This window comes from Cebus imitator, unplaced genomic scaffold (assembly GCF_001604975.1).
Source record: "Cebus imitator isolate Cc_AM_T3 unplaced genomic scaffold, Cebus_imitator-1.0 Scaffold47, whole genome shotgun sequence".
NCBI classification, from domain to species: Eukaryota; Metazoa; Chordata; class Mammalia; order Primates; family Cebidae; genus Cebus; species Cebus imitator.
This window is the reverse complement of record NW_016107362.1, coordinates 1,361,762-1,383,954: the sequence shown is the minus strand read 5'-3', so window position 1 is coordinate 1,383,954 and position 22,193 is coordinate 1,361,762. Positions and strand designations below refer to the sequence as shown.

General features: G+C 40.0%; 1 long non-coding RNA gene across 1 annotated transcript; it reads right to left on the bottom strand.

Annotated features, from left to right (window-relative positions):
* Positions 1-466: 466 nt before the first annotated feature.
* On the bottom strand, positions 467-20,946 carry LOC119471009. Its single transcript, XR_005200003.1, has 3 exons — positions 20,642-20,946; positions 16,374-16,496; positions 467-912 (listed from the first exon to the last, which is right to left on the bottom strand). It is a non-coding gene; the product is annotated as an uncharacterized LOC119471009 (long non-coding RNA).
* Between the last annotated feature and the right edge of the window lie 1,247 nt (positions 20,947-22,193).

Here is a 22,193-nt window from a genome sequence, read left to right as displayed (position 1 = left end):
AAAAAAAAAAAAAAAAAGAAGAAGAAAGAAATATATATATACATTCTAAATAAAATGTTAAGATCCTTCAACTGTAGGTGGGAGGGAGGGATGAATAAGCAGATCACAGAGGACGTTTAGGGCAGTGGAACTTTCTGTTTGGTACTATAATGATGGGTACCCGCTATTACACGTTAGCCAAAACCCATAGAATGTACACCATCAACAGTGGACCCTAAAGAAAACTACGAACTTTGGGTGATGATGTGCCAATCTGGGTTGATCAAGTATAACAAATGTACCACTGTGATATTAAATGTCTGTATTGGGGGAGGTGGTTTATGTGTGGGAACAAGGGTATATAAGAAATCTCTGTACTCTTTGCTCTATTTTACTGTGAATCTAAAACTGCTCTAAAAAAGAAATTTTATTAATTAAAAAATAATAATCTTTCCACTTTCCCCCATAGTAGGTCCTATTATTGGCAGAAAAAATACTTGGGCAAGACAGAGGCTGTCTTGAAGGGTGTTGATGATGCTCCCTCCGGGGAACTCACCTAAAGACTCAGGCTGATGAAGCTCCCGATGGGCTGGGCGTCCACACATTATGCTCCTTAATCACGTTATTCACGGTGAGACTCCACGGATATTCATGTGGATGACATACTTACTGCTGATACAATCTTGAGTGCTTTGGTGAGAACATTTTAAAAGGCACTGTAAAACTTTTTAGACATAAATATAGCCAGTTTCTTGTAGCACCTAAACTGCTAAGTAGTACCTTGACAGAAGAGATTTCAAAAGTATCCAAATCAAAACATCCAGGTGAACATTAATTGGTGCTGAAGGGAAAACGACCAGCTAACACCCTGATGCTAACAGTGGGAAATGTTGGTGATGTAGCTTCCTCGTCTCCCGGCACGCTGGGTGCTATCTGGAGAAAGAAGATAAGTGACTCAGAGCCTGCCCAGCCAAATCCTGATTCATGACCCTTCTTCTCCAGCTCCACCCCACGGTCCCCAAAAGAAAAAACTCAGAATTTCCCTGAGCAGTCCAACCATAGGCCAATCCTTGAGGAGAAAAACATCTCGGCTATGTCTCTACCTGTCATAGCTGAACTTCCACTTCCTGAGGCAGCCCGCCCCACTGGAGCTGATGGGTCTCCCCCATGAACCTAGACAGTCCCCTGAGACTGTGTGAAAGAAGAACCCAATTAACACAAAGTCAGTTGAAGACATCTGAGCCAGGTAGGAGAAAAAAATGCATATAGGGACACACACACACACTCAGTTCCACATTGAGAGCTGCATCTTATATCAGCTTCCTTGATCCTCAACCCAAATCAGGTGAAACTTACTGGTTTTTTTTTTTTTTTTCCTTATTCCATGTTTTAAATAACCTCTATTGTATGAATACAGCCCATACTTTATATATATGTCACATGCTTTATTTTCCATTGTTTAGCAATTAAAATCTCTGGCCTATGGCATTATATTGAGTGATGGACTTGGTTGCTTAGATGGTTATGGTCTATGACAGACCTGGGTTCAAAACGTGGCTCTGCCATTTGCCACCTATAACAACATTGGACAAACTCTTTATTTCACTAACATAAATTTGCACATCTTCCACTAACTCATGCCTCATACTGATTTTGTGGAAATTACATGAAGAAATGAATAAAAAGTGATGAACACACTAATACAGAGCATCAAAATACACAAAGCAAGAATGGATAGAACTGAAAGATAAAAGAGACAAATCTGCTATTAGAGTTGGAGACTTCAACATCCCTCTGTCAGTAATTGATAGATCCAGCCAGCAGAAAATCGGTAAGGATAGAGTTGACCTGAACAACACTGTCAATCAACTTGATCTAATTAACATTTATAGAATATTCTGTCCAACAATAGATACATATTCTTCTCAAGCTTACATGGAGCATACAGTAACACAGGCCACATTCTGGACCACAAAGAGATGAACACGATGCCCATCACATAGTAAGTGCTTGAAAATTTTTGACTCAAAACATATTCACTTAAACTAGAAATAATACTAACCATTTCTCAAAATCCATTGAGACTGTTCTTGGCACTTGACTTGCATTAGCTCTGATTCTATAAACAACACTTGCAAGGTAAATATTATTGTACCCATTTTCGCAAATTCAGTGTTAATGAGTTAGCAACATCTATACAGTAGTAGACTGCGGTACTGTTTCAATAAGCTCTACTCGGTAATGATAACATTAATAAGATTATTATTGAAATAAATACCTAAGATTTATTTACCACTTATCATGTGCCAGCCACCATTTTAAGGATACACAAATTAGTCATTTAATTTTCACAATAACTTTATAAATTCGGTGCTATTTTTATCCCTGATCTTACCAATGAGGGAACTGAGGCTCAGAGGGATTAATTAGCTAGTAATTGGCAGTTCTGGATTTCATTCCAGGCAATCTGGCTCGAGTCTGTGCACTTAATCTGACTAGAGGAAAACCAGAAGCATATTTTTGTTTCCTTTCACCACAGTTCTGCTTTACTGGATGAAGATTTTATTCACAGGTTAGGGAAGAACAGATCTTTCCCCGACCTCTTTGCTTCTGAAAGCCAAGATTCCTCAAGGACAGTTTCTCTTTATTTATTCTCAGATAGCTTTCTAACGTTTTCATTATTGCTTTTGAGCCAGCTTTTGTGTGTGTGTGTGTGTGTGTGTGTGTGTGTGTACTGCTATAGAAAAAATGGAAACTTAGAAAAATATAAAGAATAAACCCATTACTTTATATCCCACTCATAATCACCTAACACTTTGGTGTGTCTCCTCCTTCTTTCATATTTTTTTTCCAAGCTGGGGTCACGTACAATATCATGTACTTTTAAAGCCAGACCTGCGATCCTGTGCCCATTCCTGATGTATGTCCGTATTCACAGCATTTTGCTTACAGACACTTGCTAAGTTGGTATGGAGAACATTAGGAGTGGGTGAGGTTCCATTAGACCAACCCAAATTTTCCTACTTGTCTCCCTGCCGTTTCAACTGAGAGTAATTTCTATTTTTGCTCACTGTTAGCAGTGACATGTTTAATGGTAGCTGAATGACTATGTCTTACAATCCAGAGGCAGAGCAAGCAGACTCCATCGAGAAAGAAACAGCAAAAAGGAAATCTGTTTAAGTCCCACCTCCCAACACTCACGGCGCCCTCCTCCCCATCGGCCCTCCTTCATAGCTTGGCGCACATTGTGAACCTGTTTGCTAAAATCTCACTCTCCATTTCCCCTGATTTCCTACTTTGCCCCCCTTGGCTACATTAGAACAAAGTTTACATTTACAGAGAGACAGGTTATAAAATGAAGAGCTCTTATTTTTAATTTTGAGCATTTGTTTGGCATGGCATTACCCCCAAACCTTGTTTTTTTCACAAACACCTAATGGAATTACTAATTAATTATTCCACTGAGGCAAGAACAATGTAAGAAAAATGTATTTAAATTCAGCAGATAATCAAATCAGTTCAGATTAATTTTGCTTAGATTTCTTTTCATATAGCACTTAAAAGTCTAATTCTGACCTCAAAGCAAGCCATAAAATAGGTCACTTCAACAAGTTAAAAAAAACGACAAAGCTATTACACACCATTTGTGTGACATGATGTGAATAGTAGAACACTGATCCAATTTCGGGCAGATTAGGGTCACGATTTTTAGCAAAATCAATCATTACAGCACTTGGTCTACCATGGAAGGGCTTCAGCCACCACTCACTGCTGGCGGTGATGGTGAGTAGGTAGTGGCCTTCCTAGAAAATGCTGATAGTCCTAAGACCCACTCTTGTAAAATGGCAGCTAATTGTCAGGCATCCTGTTTGTGGTTCCCAGACTGTTTCACTTTGCTTAAAGTCGAGTCACCCAGCCAGAGTAATTGCAAGGGGTACAGCCAAGCCAATGAAAAGCCTTGCATTGAAAAGACTGACACCACTCAGCCAGCCCCAGCCCAGCCCCAGCCCTAGGACAGGGTTGGCCCCAGCCCCACCTGATCAAGCTACAGGTTGTCTTCAGGGAGAGATCCACAGAACACCATGCCAAAGTGTCCTGTTAGGGCTTGTCACTCCTAGGACTAAGCTGGCCACTGCTGGGGCTTGTCTCTTGAGGCCACAAGGGTGAAATTAATTGCAACAGCTGTGGCCTAATGTGTCCCTAAGCACATTGTTAATGACAACAATGGAAAAAATAATATCAAAATATCTAAAATGCTCAAGGATGTTTCCCCAAGCTGGGTGTGGTTTTGACCTAATCATGCCAGGATCACATGAAAACCATGCTGGTTAATTTTTAAACATCAGCAATGACAGTTGATGAGCACATAATGACTGTCAAGAATTATATGTGTTTCTGAGCATTTATTTACTTAATCTTTTAAAAATTAAGCTATGACTTCTGCAACTCCTGGTCAAAGCAGGTAACTAACTCCCTAAACACAAGTTGCTGGGTTTGACCTTATCATAGTACACTGAAGTGTTTCTATGAGTTGTGTGTGTTTCTGGGATTTTATTTAATGAATCCAATAATTTAATGTTTGATCACTCACTGCAAAGTTTAGAAGTTTTACCTTACGTAAAAATAGCTGACCCATATGTAAGAACTCTAAGAAACACAGAAAAAAAACCCACTGAGGCACTGGAGGAGAGATTGAATGCATTCTGACTGAAATGCAAGTCTGCAAAATAGAAGGCAGAGAATTTTGAGAAAAAAAAAAAAATAGAATAACCAGAAATAACGAGCAAAAATGAGAGTATTCTGAATAAACAAAAATATGAAAAATTAATAATTTCCAAGATGTAATCAGTGAGAAAGAATACAGCATAAGCAAAGTCTTTTATAAATAGGAACCAGATATTGCACAGGTGCCAAGTAAAGACATTAAAATATGACATAATGAAAATGTTTCACTTGTTAAACTAAGTTTAACCTAAAGTGGTCTCCTTGTAAATTTGGTCTAAAGATTTCTCTGTACATAGTGAACTGTAACGTAACTGGATGTGTAGACAGATTGTAACTCTAGTACCAAGCACCGAGTTTCAGCCAATCAAAGGTGGCTAACTGTTCAAACTGTGTTCAAGTAAGGCAAATGCTGACCTGTAACCAATCTGGCTATTTCTGTGCCTCACTTCCATTTTCTGTACTCATTGTCCTTTTCCTGTTCATAAATCTTCAACCACAAGGCAGCGCTGGAATTTCTACAAACCTATTCTGGTTTGGGGGCTGCCCAATTCATGAATCGTACTTTGCTCAATTAAACTCTTTAAATTTGATTTGTCTAAGGTTCTGCTTTTAACACAGTCTATCCATTATGTTTAAGAGACAAGCCAGGTACCCACCAATCCATTTTCCTCTTCCTCCTGGACACACAACTAGACTACATTTCCCAGACTTCCTTGCTGTTACATTTGGCCTTGTCCCTAAGTTCTGGTTACGAGATGTGGGTCAGAAGCCATGTTCACCACCTCCATGCCTGGCCTGGGGCCTTTCATGCAATCCACCATGATTTTTCTCTCTTTTCTCATCTGTTAGCTAAATGCTGAGGACCCAGCAGAGGACTCAAGGCTTAAGAGTATGGTAGAGGACAGGTGCGGTGGTTCATGCCTGTAATTCCAGCATTTTGGGAGGCCAAGGCAGGTGAATCACCTGAGGTTAAAAGTTCAAAACCAGACTGGCCAACATAGTGAAATCCCGTCTCTACTAAAAATACAAAATATTAGCCAAGTGTGGTGGTGGGCACCTGTGATCCCCGCTACTCAGGAGGCTGAGGCAGGAGAATCACTTGAACCTGGGAGGCACAGATTGCAGTGAGCTGAGATCGCTCCATTGCACTCTAGCTTGGGCAACAAGAGTGAAACTCCGTCTCAAAAAAAAAAAAAAAAATAGACTTTGGTGGAACCGCTAGGTAAGGGAGAAGACTCTCTGCCATATTGGACTGCAAGGTGAACGAGAGATAACTACTGGGCCAAACCACTGAGATATGGGGCTAACACACACTGAGGAGTAATCTCTTAGATTGCAAGTACAAGACACATCCAAAGCAAAGTGATAGGCTGTGTATACTAGGGCATAACTCTTCTACCATCGATGGTACAAGATTGCTTCATCTCTTATTTGTCAGGGACAAATTTAAGTTGTTCTTTCAAAGGTTTCATTATTAGACCCTTTAACATCTTATACAAAACAAAAGAGTCTTTATGATGTTTAGAATAAATTATATAAACAAACATGTGGCCATATTATGAATAACAGTTATGTATAGTTATATATAGTAGCACAGTTATAGTTTTGTTAAAGTCCAAAGAAAACATTTTATCAAATATCATGCAAGATAAAAGCACTAAATTTTATTGTACATCATCTTCTCTCAAACCTCTACACATTCTCCTATGGGAACTTTCTGAGTACCCATGACTTCAATTATAATCTATGTGTTGATGACACACAGATCTATATCTGCAGTCCATATCTGTATCTCTAGCCTAGATTTTTTTCAAGATTTGAACCATGTATCCAATGCTTCCTGGGAATTTTCACTTGGGTGTTCAACATAACAGGAATCCAAATACATAAGTCATTGAGCTACAAAGAACTAGTAGAAATTACCTTTACTGGATACTGTAGGTTATCTCCTTAGCATTAATTCCCTTCACTTTTTTATTTTCTTCCTTCCAAAGAGAACACAGATTTGGTTCATGTATGTGTGCCTCTCCACCTAACAATGCCCCTAGGGGAAGCTGACCCCACTCTCAATTCCAGGGGCGATTTGTTTGGGCTAAGGGTAGTCTATTTGGTTTAGGACTGAACCAAACGTGCCGAAGACATTTGTAAAGTTGTCTGCTGAGAGCGCTCTTGGAAAAGTTTTCTAATTTCTTCAAAAAAGCTACAAGAAAAGACAGGAAAGAGGGGCAGGTGAAGGTGGGGTGGGAAGCCACAAGGAAAAGCAGGTATTGAGTAGAGCCTAGAGAATCCGTGCACATATTCTTATGCCAGATTGCCTGGGTTTGAATCTACCACTTACAAATTATGTACCTTCACCAAATTACTTAGTCTTTCAATGCCTCCATGTTTTGCATTTGTAAAATGAGTTTTAAGGGAGAAAAAATGAGTTAATGTATACAATGTATATAAACTCATAGAGTAAGCACCATATGAATGTTGTTTGCTTACCACTGCTAGCACCATCTTGCTATCAGCCTGAGGATTACATAAACTCCAAGGATGCAGGGAAATTTGAAGCAATGTTCTTAAGAATCCACTGAAGCAATAAATAAATAAATAAATAAAACCTGAGTCTTGAATGACGTGGCTGAACTTCAGGATCATTCAACCCTCTACCCTGCTGTGCAGCCTATCATATGGGATTCTAAACTCCTTCACTGTTCAAGCCTTATTGTTTGGATTAAGTTTTCTGTTACTTGCAGCCAAATGCATCAGCTTGACACATTAAAACTAGCATAGGACTGTCAAAACTTTCTGAAACCATGGAATCTTTTTAAAACAATTTAATAACATGAGGAAAAAAATGAGTTTTTTCTACTAAAAAATGAAAGCATTTTAGATGAGGTTAAAGTCCTTTCTGATTAAGCATCTCCAAACCTCATGCACCTCTTTTCCCATCCCCAGACGTAACCACAAGTGTACATCTTTTCTATGTGTTCTTTTATAATTTTTATTTACTTACATAAATAGATATCTGTATCCAAGGAATATACATAGCATTGTTTGTATGTCTGTTAATGTAAGTGGTTTTATATTGTTGTCAAGTTGCTTCTTCAGTCAACAATGCATTTTAGAGAGGTAGCTCTATTAGTATATAGATCAACTTTGTTCTTTGTAACTATTACAAAGTACTTCAAAGTATTAATATTCAACAGCTTATTTAGCCAACCACCACCAACTGGGCTTTTCTGTTCTTTCAGTTTTATTTTGTCTTTTGTTTGTTTTTTGAGACAGAGTCTTGCTCTGTCACCCAGGCCTGAGTACAATAGTGCTATCTCTGCTCACTGCAACTGCTGCCTCCCAGATTCAAGTGATTCTCTTGTCTCAGCCTCCTGAGTAGCTGGGATCACAGGCGTGCACGACCATGCCTGGCTAATTTTTTGTGTTTTTGATAGAGATGAGGTTTCACCATGTTGGCCAGGCTGGTCTGGAACTCCTGACCGTAAGTGATCCAACCCTCTTGGCCTCCCAAAGTGCTGGGATTACAGGCATGAGCCACTGTGCTTGGCCTTATCTTTATGTTTTTTAATCCAGTCGGGCTGTATGTGATTTTCAATGCAGTTGTGTATCTTTTAAAAATATTTTTTCTCCTAATTATATGGCCTTGGTATGAGAAAAGGAGAGATGCAGCAGGCACTCAGTTCATCATCTTAAAACCAGAAGTTGTGCCAACCAAAATCTTTGTGTATCTAAATATTTTAATGTAAACTTGATTTAGTGTTAAAGTTGTAATAATATGTGTGTGTATTACAATGGTGCTAGAATACACCAAAGTAAATGGACTATTCATGAAACTATCCGGATAATAGCATTGGGGTGACAGCCTTGAGGGTTACAATAAGATTTTCTCTTTATTCAAGTTTAGTAAATTACTTCAATTTAGTACATTCAAAGTTTAGTAAATTTACTTGAAGTTTAGTAAATTTGATGAATAGTTTACTCTTCATCATTTACTAATGAATAGTAAATTCTACAAAAGTATTTATCAAAAGATATATAAATGTTAATTATTGCTTTTCTTAGACTTAGTAACGAATATACTACCAACAAAAGAATATAAGAGTGCTATGTGTCAATACACAAGAAAATAGAACCTGAGTTCAGAAAAAACCTAATCTCACCAATTTGAACCATGTAAAGAATTCAGCAATTTTAGAAAATTTCAAAGCCTAAATGTAATTTGGAAAAAGCCTCCAAGTACCCACAGCTTGTACAAAACAGTTAGGAAACCCACTTTCCATTTCAATGATTTTCAAACTATTTTTAGCTGGATCTCTGTGGCTCCAACAGTGACTTTTGGAGCCAATTGGGAAGATAAGGAATGGGAAAGAGAAGAGTGTGGCTTCATCTGTGCCCTTACCTCAACCAAACAACATCACTTTTCATGCGTTCTAAATAAGGTTTCACTTGAAAAACTAATTCGGCTACCAAAAGAAAGAGAGATAATCTGATCTACCATTTCTATGTCCAGTAAAGCTAATCTTAAATCCTTTATAGGCACATAGCACATATTCTCTTTCAAAAGGCTTCAGAAAAGGGAATTTCTTTCACATCTCAGAGGTGCTCATGTCTTGATTAAGAAATTCTTCAGTGTTTTCAACCCAGTTCCTTTAAGCTCAGCTTTCTCTGGTCATGCAACAGTTTTATAGCAATCCTCATGCATTTGAAGATGATTATTTGGCTGCCTCTCAGCCGTCCCTGCTTCAGGCCAATCAGTCCTACTTCTTTTAATCTCTCTGTGCAGATCCTACTTCCCAACATTTCGATCATCTTGTGAGGTCCTCTTCTCTCTGAAACTTCTCCAAATTTCTTATACCCCTCTCCAATTATTGAAGCCAAAAAAAAAAGTACCATAAAGTTGAGCACAATGCAAAAGAAAAGCCACCCTTCCACATAGTTCCTTTGAGCTTTAATTTGGTTCTTCTCCTGCCCTTCAAAATCACTTTGATGATGATGGTGGATTCATGATGGCAACAAACTCTTTGACACTTCCTATCAAGAGGTATGGTTAGTTTCATGTCCTCTTGAATCATGGCTGGCCTGTGACCAACACAGAATGGCAGAAGTAATACTCTGCAAGGTTGGCCTTCACCTTTAACAGGACTGGCAACTTCCACCTTGGCTTCTTAGAACACTTGCTCTGGCACAGGCAAGCAGCATGTAAAAAATCAGACCACCCTGAGATCTCCATGCTGTGAGGAAGCCCAAGCTAGCGACATGGAGAGGCTACTATGGAGAGTGATGATCCACCAGCCCTCAGGTCTTCCAGCCATGTCACCCTTCAGAATCATGAGATGATACTGAATGCTGTGTTATGCCACTGTGTTTTCAGGTGGTTTATTATACAAAATAACCAGAATGACAGGCCTTTTTGTTTTTCAACTTTATGATTTGCTTTCCCTTCCCCCTTCCAGAGATCTTCCCAGACATTGGCATTAAAGGGCCCTAAAACTAAAGAGGCACAGCCTAAGGGTTCTACCATGAATTAACCCTATCTTATCTACGAAAAAAGTGATGATTTCCCCTGCTTACCCTCTAGTTTTCTTGCTTTGTGTCTTTAAAAAATCCTTTTACAAGAACATCTCAACAAACAGTTCCCATCAATGAGAATTTCTCTGTGTGTATGTATTCTGCTTTCCTTAAACCGTGTTTCTGTCTTCCAATTATAGCCTATTTCCCAAAGCTGTCCAAGTTCTGTGACATTGTAGACGAAGTTACAAGGTCTGACACATTTTTAAAGTAGAGCAACATGCTTGCACTATTCAATATTAACAAGGATTTTTAATTCTATGAAGTAGATCTATAACTTAGAGGCTTTCCTGGGTCACAAAGGAAATTATAGCTGGAGAATGATGTTGCCAGTTTAAAACCCAGGTGTTTTAATTAATTCACAGGTTTGAAGATAGTATCAACAAGAACAGGGAATGTGGGCAGTTTCTTTGAACTGAGCTCATTTAAATACTACATACTTGCAGAGAATCATTCATTTGTGCAAGGAGGTATAATCATCCTTCCAAAGGTGTGACCGGGAGCCAGGGACACACAAGAGACAAGGTCATTCATCCCCACCGGGCAGCGGAGTTTTGTGGTTGCACCCTAAGAATGACAAATAATAGAAAACAAATTTATGTTTCAAAGTTCCCCTCACTATACATTATCTGAGAGTCCAGTTTGACAATAACATATCATAGAAATGACAAGAAAAAATTCAGAAACCAAGCACTGACTTCTCCTCGCAGTCTTAAATCTGTCTAAATCAGCAGTCTAAATCAGACCGATTTAGGGGTTTAGTTGCTCAGATGGAGTAGGACGTAAGATCCACGGGATAATTGGTATCCTGTTGCCTCATGGGAAAGGTTGCCTGGATTTGTCTACCTGAAAAAAGTGATGCAGAAAGAAACAAATAAATGGGACACAGTATTAGTATCAGCTATAGTGAGCAGCATCAAAAAATATCTATTCTAAGTAATTGTTAAAAAAATGGTAACTTTTATTTTAGGTTCAGGGGTACATATGCCGGTTTGTTACATAGGTAGACTCATGACTCAGGTATGTCTTCTTTTGATGTCTTTTTGTGTCCTTTGCCCACTTTTCAATGGGGTTGTTTGGTTTTTGCTTGCATGTTTAATTTCCTTGTAGATTCTGGATATTAGACCTCCATCAGATGTATATTTTGCAAATATCTTCCCCCATTCTGCAGGTTGCCTGTCTTACTCTGTTGAAAGTTTCTTTTGCTGTGCAGAAGTGCTTTGTCAATTTTTTAATTTTGTTGTCATTGCTTTTGGCATTTTCATCATAAAATCTTTGCCAGTTTGTACATCCAAAATGGTATTTCATAGGTTATCTTCTAGGTTTTTATAGTCTTAGGTTTTACATTTAGATCTTTAATCCGTCCTGAGTAGATTTTTGTATACTGTGAAAGGAAGAGGTCCAGCTCCAATCTTCTGCATCTGGCCAGCCAGGTATCCCAGCACCATTTACTGAATAGGGACTCCTTTTCCCATGCTGGTTTTTGTCAGCTTTGTCAAAAATCAGATTGTTGTGTGTGTGTGACTTTATTTCTGGGCTCTTACAGAACTAGAAAAAAGCTATTCTAAAATTCATATGAAACCAAAAAACAGCCCAAACAGCCAAGGCAATCCTATGCAAAAAGAACGCAGCTGGAAGAATCACACTGCCCAACTTCAAACCGTACTGCAAAGCTACTGTAACCAAAATAACAAGGAACTGATACAAAAACAGACACATAGACCAATGTAAGTACTTTTTAAAGCTTGTCATTTGTCTTGTAATTTAGTTATTAGACTTATATTTATTTACATATTGTATATTTATTGTATAGCATATTATTATGCACTTATATTTATATTTACAATTATTTTTTAACTTACAGAAGTTTTATTTATTCAGACACATAGATCCATCTTCTCCTTCAGGGTTTCCATCTTTGATATTGTTGAGACAGACAGTTACCAAACAAAGAGCCACCTTCCATAAAGTGCTTGTAGCCATGGTATCTCTTCCTGGAGAAAGTCCATTTTTAGGGTGAGTGGATCTCACACTAGGCTTCTGAGTTGACATTATCTGGAAGTGGGGACTACATTAAAACTTCACTTATTTTATTGGTCAAGACAGGTACACATGCTCCTTTAATTTGGTTGCCTTTGGCAGACATCCTTTGTGCTTGGCCCTGAGACCTCCCCAGGCCCATTATTTTTGCACCTGGTCAATTCTCACTGAAGTTACCTACCTGGCCCTTGCAGGCATGTGCATAGGAAACCTGGCTGCACAGAACCTCCTAACCTGAGAAGAACCAGAACCCAATCAGAAAAATCCAAGGAAAGTACTCTGACCCAGGTAAGGTAGCTACGGCTAGAAGGTTGGGGTCTGTTTCCAGAAGAAAGGGGAGAGAGGAAAAGGAGTGAAGCAGAGAAGAGCTGTAGCTCAGTCTGTATTGCTCCTGCTGCTGGACCCTCCAAGTATGTTATGAGTCCAGCTTTCTAAAACAGGACCTGATTGAGTGGGCTAGTCACTATTATTCCGGATAGGCAGAGACAGGTATAACTACATAAGCTATTGATCAGCTAGAGAATGACTGTTTTTAGGTCCAATGCCCTCCCTGAGTCTAATCCTCAGAATTCAACAGGGCAGGGCCTTGGAATACAAGCATGGTGGCCTCCACATGAGGAAGTGCTCAGAAGGGGCTGTGGGTTTCGTAAACATCCTTTGGCTTTGTCCGAATGAGCATTGTAACTGGCATGCATCTGCTCAACAGGTCCAATATGTCACTTAGAATCTGCCAAACACTATACTAATCATACTATTGTATTTAATTGTCTTAATAGCTTTGGAGGTAAGGATCGTTGTTCTCATTTTCTAAGTTACAGAAGTTGCAGTATATACAACTATGAAATGATTACACATGAGAGCAACTACATATGTTAAACGCTTAGGACAAGGCTTTAGAATCTGGCTTGTATCATAAGATCACAATAAGTACTGTTATCAACTCAATTCAGTAAGACAGAGTGATCTTAACTCTCCAGCAATGCATAATAATTTAATACCCACCCAACCCTAAATAAGGTCATGGCTAATGGCAGCACAAACACCTGGCAGATTCAGTACCAAAAGCAACATTGTGAGATTAAGTATCAAAGAGTTCCTAAGGTGGTCCTCTTAGTCCGTTCAGGCTGCTATAACAAAATGCCATAAACTAGGTGGCTTATAAACAACAGAAATTCTTTTCTCACAGTTTGGGAAGGTGGGAAGTCTAAGATCGGGGTGCTAGCAGATTCAGTGAAGGTCAGTTTTTCATTGTGTCCTCAAATGATGGAAAGGAAGAACTCTGGTCTCTTCAGCCCCTTATAATATAAGCGTCCATCTTCATGATCTAATCACATTCAAAAGGCCCCACCTCCCAATACCATAACCTGGGGAGTTAGGATTTCAACATAAGAATTTTTGTAGGGGAGACATAAACATTTAGGCCATAACAGATATTATCTTTAAAAATCCAAAAATTTGCAGAAGGAAGTATGGATTTTATTTTGAGGTAGTAGATCACCTTCATTAAACGAAAATCTTGGTAAAATAAGTAATTCACTACCAAGTCTCCTACATTAGTCTCATCAGTAAGAATGAGAAATAATCAGTCATTGCCTCCCAGCTATCTCTTGTAAACCCTACAGCTTGGCCAGCCCCATGATTTAGTAAACTAAGGAGTCCATGTAAATTTGATAGTGTTATGTTCATAACTAGTTCTAAAACTAGAAGACTGGAGAAAGATGCATGACAAGGAGGAGGTTCCATAAAGCTAATAAATATGGTAGAAATTGGTTCTACCCTAAGGAGAACGTGGAAACACAGTAGCCAAAAAGTCGCCGTCTCTGAAAACATCTCATAAGCTTTTAGAAAAGCTGAGCCAGGGAGATTTTATAGAGAGTCTGAATTTCTTTTTTATTTTATTTTATTTTGTTTTTTTAAGAGATAGGGTCTCACTGTCACCCAGACTGGAGTGCAGTGGTGTGATCACAGCTTACTGCAGCCTTGAACCCCTAGGCTCAAGTGACTTTCCCACTTCAGCCTCTGGAGTAGTTGGGGCTATACACCATGGCTGGCTATTTTTTATTTTTAATTAATTCATTATTGTTTTTTGTAGAGATGGGGGTCTCACTGTGTTTCCCAGGCTCATCTCGAATTCTTGGCCTCAAATGATTCTCCTGCCTTGGCCTCCCAAATCTCTGGGATTACAGGCATGAGCCACCATGCCCAACCACAGTCTGAATCTCGCAGAGGAAATATTTCTATCCAGAATAGGACTGCCAGGCCCTCTAACAACTTACGCAGCAAAATGTAGCCTCTCTAGACTGCACACCCCATCTGCTAGTCACAAAGTTAGCATCTTTCAGATCTCTTCTGTCCCTTCTGGGGAAGAATTATGCCACAGCTAATTCTTATTTTAGTATGTCCACCTTTTACATTATGAAAATGGTTTGAGTTAATGTAAGAAAATTTAGAAAATAATATTAGAGAGAATAAAAGAAATAGCCCATAGTCCCACTACCCAGACAACTACTTTCTTCTTCTACTTCTTCTTCTTCTTCTTCTTCTTCTTCTTCTTTCTTCTTCTTTCTTCTTCTTTCTTCTTCTTTCTTCTTCTTTCTTCTTCTTTCTTCTTCTTCTTCTTCTTCTTCTTCTTCTTCTTCTTCTTCTTCTTCTTCCTCTTCCTCTTCCTCTTCTTCTTCTTTTTTAAGAGATGGAGTTTCATTATGCTGCCCAGGCTGGTATGGAACTCCCGAGCTCAGGCAATAATGCCTGCCTCAGCCTCCCAAAGTCCTATCATTACAGGCTTAAGCCACTGCTCCCGGCCTCCGTTACCCAGGTAACTACTATTAAACTTTCTAATGCAGGTTAAGCATACAAAATTCAAAAACCCAAAATGCAAATGCTCCAAAATCTGAAACTTTAGAAACACTGACATGACACTCAAAGGGAATTCTCATTTTGAGTTTTTTTGATTTTGGATTTTTCAGTTTGGGATGCTCAGCTGGTAAGTATAAGGCAAATATTCCAAAATCCAAAAAAAAGCCAAACTCCAAAACAGTTCTTGTCCAAGCATTTAAGATAAGGGCATTCAACCTCTAATAGGGTCCTTTCTGATCTTTCTTCCACATACATAAAGTTTTGGTTTATTGGTTCTGTTTGTTTTACACATTGCAGTAGCTGGCCAAAATATTCACTTAGCATGCTTCTTTCTTTGTTCGCTTAAAATTATACCACACGTGTCTCCCTATGTGGTTATGTAAGCTTCCTAGACATTGTCTTGAATGGCTGCATGAATTCCTAATCCTGGGTCAGCTCCTCCCTGCAACCCCAGTCTTCCCAGGCCAGCACCACTCAGAGTCAGCTGGTCTGTGCTTAGAAAAGGCAAGCTTATTTCATCATAAAACAGCCCTGTCTGGTAAGGGAAATCTGCTGCCCCCAAACTCCTAATGCATTTCATTACCTTCGAATTATCAGTTTGGAATTATTCACATCACTGCCCTTAATTATCCACCTCACTGCCTTCTTCATTAGCATGGAGGGTGGATCCCAGGCTGGGCTGTATTCTCTTCAGAGCCTCAGTCACTTCTGATTAGTGAGTTGCTTAGAAAATGGCCTTAGCTCCAGCAGGCCACTGCCAGTTAGTGTCCCGCACCGGCAAAGTGTTTCATTTATATTCTGTGTCTGGGTCAGCGAGAAGGTGATGGTTAGTGGGGTGGGGGATGGAGGTAGTGAGGGGCGGCCAGGCTTGGGGCTGCTCTGGCCCTTACCTTCTGCCTCTCCTTCTTCTACTCTGTTTCTTTCTCTCTCTCTCTCTCTCTCTCTCTCTCTCCTCTCTCCCTCTCCAGCTTTCCCTTCAACAGAAGAAAATAGCTGGGCTCTGGAAGCTAGTGTGAGACCATAGCAACCCACAGTCCTATAATACTTGTCATTCCTCCACCTCCCTGGCCCTCCTGCCACTCAAGATGGCCCTGAACAAAAGGCCCCAACCTGACCCCCAAGACAGGGATTCAAATCGCTGCTTTGAATCCATTTAGCCTAAGCAAACCCAATGACCACAAACCGGCTGCACTCAATTTACTAACCTCTAAGTCAAGCAGAAACGTGAGTTTTCTTTTCCTTCTTTTTTTAAATAGGAGTCAAGTAAACTGGTTTCTCACATGTCTATACGGTATTTTTAAAGGCTTCAGACAGGACATAAACACAGCCTCAAAAGTAAAACAGAACCATAACAATACTCTACCATCATTCAGCATGAGCTCCTGTCAAAAGCACTTTATTTAGAAATGGTACACCTTTGCAAACTCTCTGCCACTTAAAAGGAATCCTGGGTAGATAGACAGGTTTTATTTTCTTAAACATTAGCCTGTAAATGCTATTGCTGAGTGTTGCTTTTTCAAAGGCTGGCAATCTTATAACCGATTGGTTTGCTTCCCATCTTATTGCTCAGAAATATGTACGTGAAATATCCTGTCCCAGGACTGGGCTTGTTGCTCACCAGCTGGGACAGTCAGAGGCTGTTTGCTCCCCAGTCCCAAGGTGAACAGAGGCTCCTTGTCTGGAAGGAGCCAGCCAGGAAGTGCCTGCTGCTCTAGTGTAAACGTGGACATTCACTTAAGAAGTCAGGCTGTCTAGAGGATGAACGCTGATCAAACAGGATGGAATAATTAGGACAGAGAGTTGTGACAGTGACAAATAGGAAAGTGTAGGGCATATCTGAGCTGGATGGTGCTTCTGGGGCCACCATTTGTCTAAAGCTTCAGCAGGATTGTTTTAGGGATTTAAAGAAATGACCGATTTGTACAATAGAATATTTGATCTTCAGGAAAAATGTTCTTAACTTTTCTGAGTCACCCCCTACTAATAGAAACTACTGAAAAGCTGCTCTGTGGTCATTTCATAAACTTGCTTCCATTGATCACACTGGTCAATGCACGTTTCTAATTGTCTCACTCATATATTTACATACTTGCTTATTCATTTTTGTAATCAGATATTTATTAAGTACAAACTAAATGCTAGGCTTCTTAAGTTGGAAATAACTTGGGGAAATAATTTGGGAAGATGCCCGCTGGTCCTGGCAGAGCCTTGGCATTCTCTTATCCTCTCTCTCTCTCCCTCTCACGTGCACACACGCGCACACACACACACACACACTATATGCTCTATCACTTTATCAAGCACTTACTAGGAAGCATGCATGCTGCCAAGTACTTTATATACATTATCGTCTTTAATCCTCATGGCAACCATAAGCAGGAAAAATTGTTTTCCTACTTTTCTTTTTTTTTTTTTTGGAGATGGAGTCTCACTCTTTTGCACAGGAAAGAGTGCAGGGGTACCATCTCGGCTCACTGCAACCTCTGGCTCCCGGGTTCAAGCAATTCTTCTGCCTCATCCTCCCAAGTAGCTGGGACTGCAGGTGCACACTGCCACGCCTGGCTAATTTTTTGTATTTTAGTAGAGATGGGGTTTCACCATGTTGCCCAGGATGGTCTCAAACTCCTGAGCTCAGGCAATCAGCCTGCCTCGGCTTCCCAAAGTACTAGGATTACAGGCATGAACCACCACGCCCGACCATGCGTTTCTAATTTTCTAGTTGAGGAAGTTCAAGTTCCCAGAGATTACGTAGTTTGCCCAAGATTATACAACTCACAGGTGGCAAAGTTAGGATGCAAAACAAAGTCTGACTGATTCCAAAGTCTGTGCTTTTTGATCCACTGCATGATAACGGCCTCTTTGTGCTCACTAAACACGGGGATGACCCCAGCAGCCAAAGATCTGACTTCCGCAGTCTCCCACATGCCCACGAGGTCTCCCTTGAGAAAGCAGACACCTGAGACAGTGGGAAAGGCCAAAGATGTTGCTACAAAACTTCTTGAGAAAAATTACATTTTCATGCCAGATCCTAGAAAGTTCAAACTGGAGGGGCCCTTGAAATTTCTCTATCCTGAATAACTTCAGATTCACCGACAGAAGAATGGGCTACATCAAATGGTATATTCATATAACGGAACATTATACAGTGCAAACCAGAGCCACAAGCATCAACATGAATTAGTCTCAAACACATGACAGTAAATTTTAAAAAGGTACATTGAAGAATAATATGAATAGTCATAGCACTCATTTCAAGTGTAAAAACCAGTAAGATGATCCTATACATTGTTCGTAAACAGGTATAGATATAACATAAAATATACATGGAATGATAAACTCCAGTAATGATTAATGGATAATGATTATTTCTAGGGGTGAAGGAAAGAGAATAAGATTATGGAGGAGGTTCAAAAGAGGCTTCAAAATTATCTTCAAACATATAAAGAAGTCATCATGGAAAAGTTATAGGATTTATTAGAGTGAGCGATAGGTACACGTATAATTGTTACATTATTCTCTATGATTTTTCTGCTGGAAATATTTCAAAAGTTTTTACCTAGTTTTACAAGAAAAGAAACAGAGGTCCAGCGAGGTAAACTACTGGCCCAAGGTCACACAGCTAATGATGGAGGTAGCATTAAAACACAGCCCTCCATGTTTTCCGTGGCTTCTGCGCTGCCTTTCAGTACCTAGTGCGTTCCCTGGGGTTCCTGCTCAAGCACTGCAATTTAAGAACTGTGAAGCCACTGACTACCAAATGGACTGGCTGACTCTGTTCTCTGTGATTCATGTGTCCGGGCTCCTAGTTCTCAGGCCCCATGACCTAGGAACTACAGACATTTTAATACTTGGTGACCTTGAAACTGGAAGTTCAGAGAACCAAAAAGCCACCAGCCAAATGGGTAGAAGGATCATGAACCACAATTCTAACAAGTTTGGTTAGCTGCTTCCCTAGATATTATAAACATCATTAGATGTTTCCAACGGGAATGTCTCCTCCAGAAGAGGAGGAGAAAGGACAAACAGCCCCCAGAGATAGGACAGCTGAGAGTGACAACAGAGAAAGAAAAACGTTAAATAAAAAAGACTTACAGTCCTGGCTGTTAAGAAGGGGCAATTAATTCATTAAAAATAATTTAAATTTAAAATGTTTAGAGTCAGTAGATCTCAAATCTGGGTGTGCAGGAGATTCACCAGAGAAGCTTTTCCAAAAACATTCCTATCTGAGTCCCATTCTATCAAATTTCACTCAGTTGTTGTGGGACTGAGCTGAAGGAAAGTTCCAGTAATGTATACTCTTTTTTATTCATTTATTTGATAAAGAAGTTAACTGTAATGACTCCAAGTTATCTTGATCAACGGCATTATTAGGCCTTAAGAATGACCAATTTAAGACTTATGAATGATACACAAAACAGACTGGCCAGCCCTCATGTCCACAACCCATGAGTCTTGGCTCCTGGTTTTCGATCGCCTTAGCATAAAATCTATACACATTTCAAAGTCTGGAGTCCAAAAACAGAAATTAACAGGCATAAAGATTCACTACCCAAATAGCAAAAGTCAAAAGCTGTAGAACTTCTAAAACAAGTGTGGACCATGAATTTCATAAAGTTTTTCCTGAGCCTATTGAGTTAAAAGGCGTAATAATAATTGCTATTATAATCAAAGTTGCCATTTCTTGAGCACCTCTTCTGTGTGCTAGTGCCAAATACTGCGCTAAATAGATAAGATTATACCCATGTTACAGGTGAGAAATCTGAGGTCATCTAACTTGCGCCAAAACACTTACTTAATAATGCTGGAGTCAGAATTTTAGCTATGCCTATCTGATTCACAAATCTATGTTTTGCCTGTTATGTAGCAGCAATTCTCATTCATCACACCTGCACAATTAAACACACGCGCGCGCACACACACGCACACACAGAGAGAGAGAGAGAGGTAGGGAGGGAGACTGCTATCTTTCTTCTTGATCACCTTTTCCAGGTCAGTTTCACTGAATTTTTAAAGTCCCAGAAAACAGGAGGTTCATTAAAGCTAGTAGAATAATACAAGGATGCCTACCTTACCTTAAAAAGAAAAAAAAAGTTCCTGAAAAAAAACTATAAGATCAATTTCTGCAAAACAGGTTAGATTTTTCCATTTGTGATTCCAGAGATGTATGCTTACAACATGTTTTGACCTCAAGAAAAATGATGTAGTTTAATACTGAAAAATCCTTCATCTCTGATAAGGAGTGAGAAGCTTGCCCTTTGTTACTGAGAAACCAAGCTCAGCCTGCCAAAATCTAAAGCATTTTTAACATCCCTTGTACCCACGCAACCCACCCCAGCTCTACCTAGATCTGAAGGAGTCCTGGCACCTAAATCCATTTCTTCAACCAAGATGATTACTTATAGGCCTTCCTGGTTTACTAAGGACTAAAACAGCAGATCTGTCAAAGAGGGAGAAAGTTTATGACGTTTCCTACCAGTCCTCCAGGGCGCTGGAGTCACACTCCAGCCCAGAGCTCTTTCTTGCTGGAGTGATGTCTTTGTGCACTTCTGGCACTTGCAGATCAATCCAGCATCTGGTGACTGTCAGACAGTCAACTGCAGGGATGCTCTAATACAAATCACTTGCAGGACCTCAGGGGTTCTGAAGTCAGGGATTCTTCTCCCTGAGAAGAAAAGCAAATGCATCAGACTCTTCTCCTTATGTTCAAATCCTTTTAAGTCTGCCTTGTACAGTGGGACTTTTCTCTGCCAAATAAAACATGAAATCTATAGACATACTTTTGGGTTTTTTTTAACATGAACTATTAAGAAACACTTCCAAGGCTGAGCACGGTGGCTCACGCCTGTAATCCCAGTACTTTAGGAGGCCAAGGTGGGTGGGTCACGAGATCAGGAGATCGAGACCAGCCTGGCCAATATGATGAAACCCCGTCTCTACTGAAAAATACCAAAATTAGCCAGACGTGGCGGTGCACACCTGTAGTCCCAGCCACTAGGGAGACTGAGGCAGGAGAATCAATGGAACCCAGGAGGCGGAGGTTGCAGTGAGCCAATATCGCGCCACCGCACTCCAGCCTGGGTGACAGAGCCAGACTCCGTCGCAAAAAAGAAACATGTTCTTAAACAAATAAAGGATCCTAATTAGTACTCTTATGTCATCTGAATAAAGTCCTCTTCTGATAAGCAAAATTTTGAGTCTTCACTAAGTTGTAAAATTGTGTTAAAAGACAATGTTCCATGTACTCCTCCATTGACCCTCCCTCAGCACGGGAAGCACATCGTGTCTGTCCAATCATAAGTACAGAGAGCAAATAAAAGGTGACAGGGACCATAGAGATTTAGAACATGATAGGTGTTTAGTAAGTGCTTTGTGATTGATTGATTGACTATTTGAATTCTACATTCTGCCTTCTTTGATTCAGCCTCTAGGTTTTTATGGCATTTCCATCTCCCACAACTGTGCACCTCCCCAAGACACTCACTGTCCCTGTCTCCACAGTTATTGTGAGTTGTTTAGATGCGGTTTGGAAGGGTTTATTTGTTTTTTGTTTTTGAGAGAGAGTCTCGCTCTGTAGCCCACACTGGAGTACAGTGGCGTGATTTTGGCTCACTGCAGCCTCTGCCTCCCGGGTTCAAGCAATTCTCCTCCCTCAGCCTCCCAAGTAGCTGGGACCACAGGCATGTGCCACCATGCTTGGCTAATTTTTGTATTTTTAGTACAGACAGGGTTTCACCATGTTGGCCAGGCTGGTCTTGAACTCCTGACCACAAGTGGTTTGCCTGCCTCGGCCTCCCAGTAAATTCAGTTTGGATGAATCTATTCACTACTGGAATAGATAATGAAGCAGTTAAAGACCAAAAAAAGTATTTAAAAAAATAACAAAAGCAACAATAACAAAAGACTCCAGGAATAAGCAAGATTTAAACAAAACAGTCCACTAACACTTGAAAGAGGCATGCAGGATCTAACTCCACTCCCTCCCGCCCCAGCATCACTGCAGCTTGCAGTAGTCACTCAAAAGGACC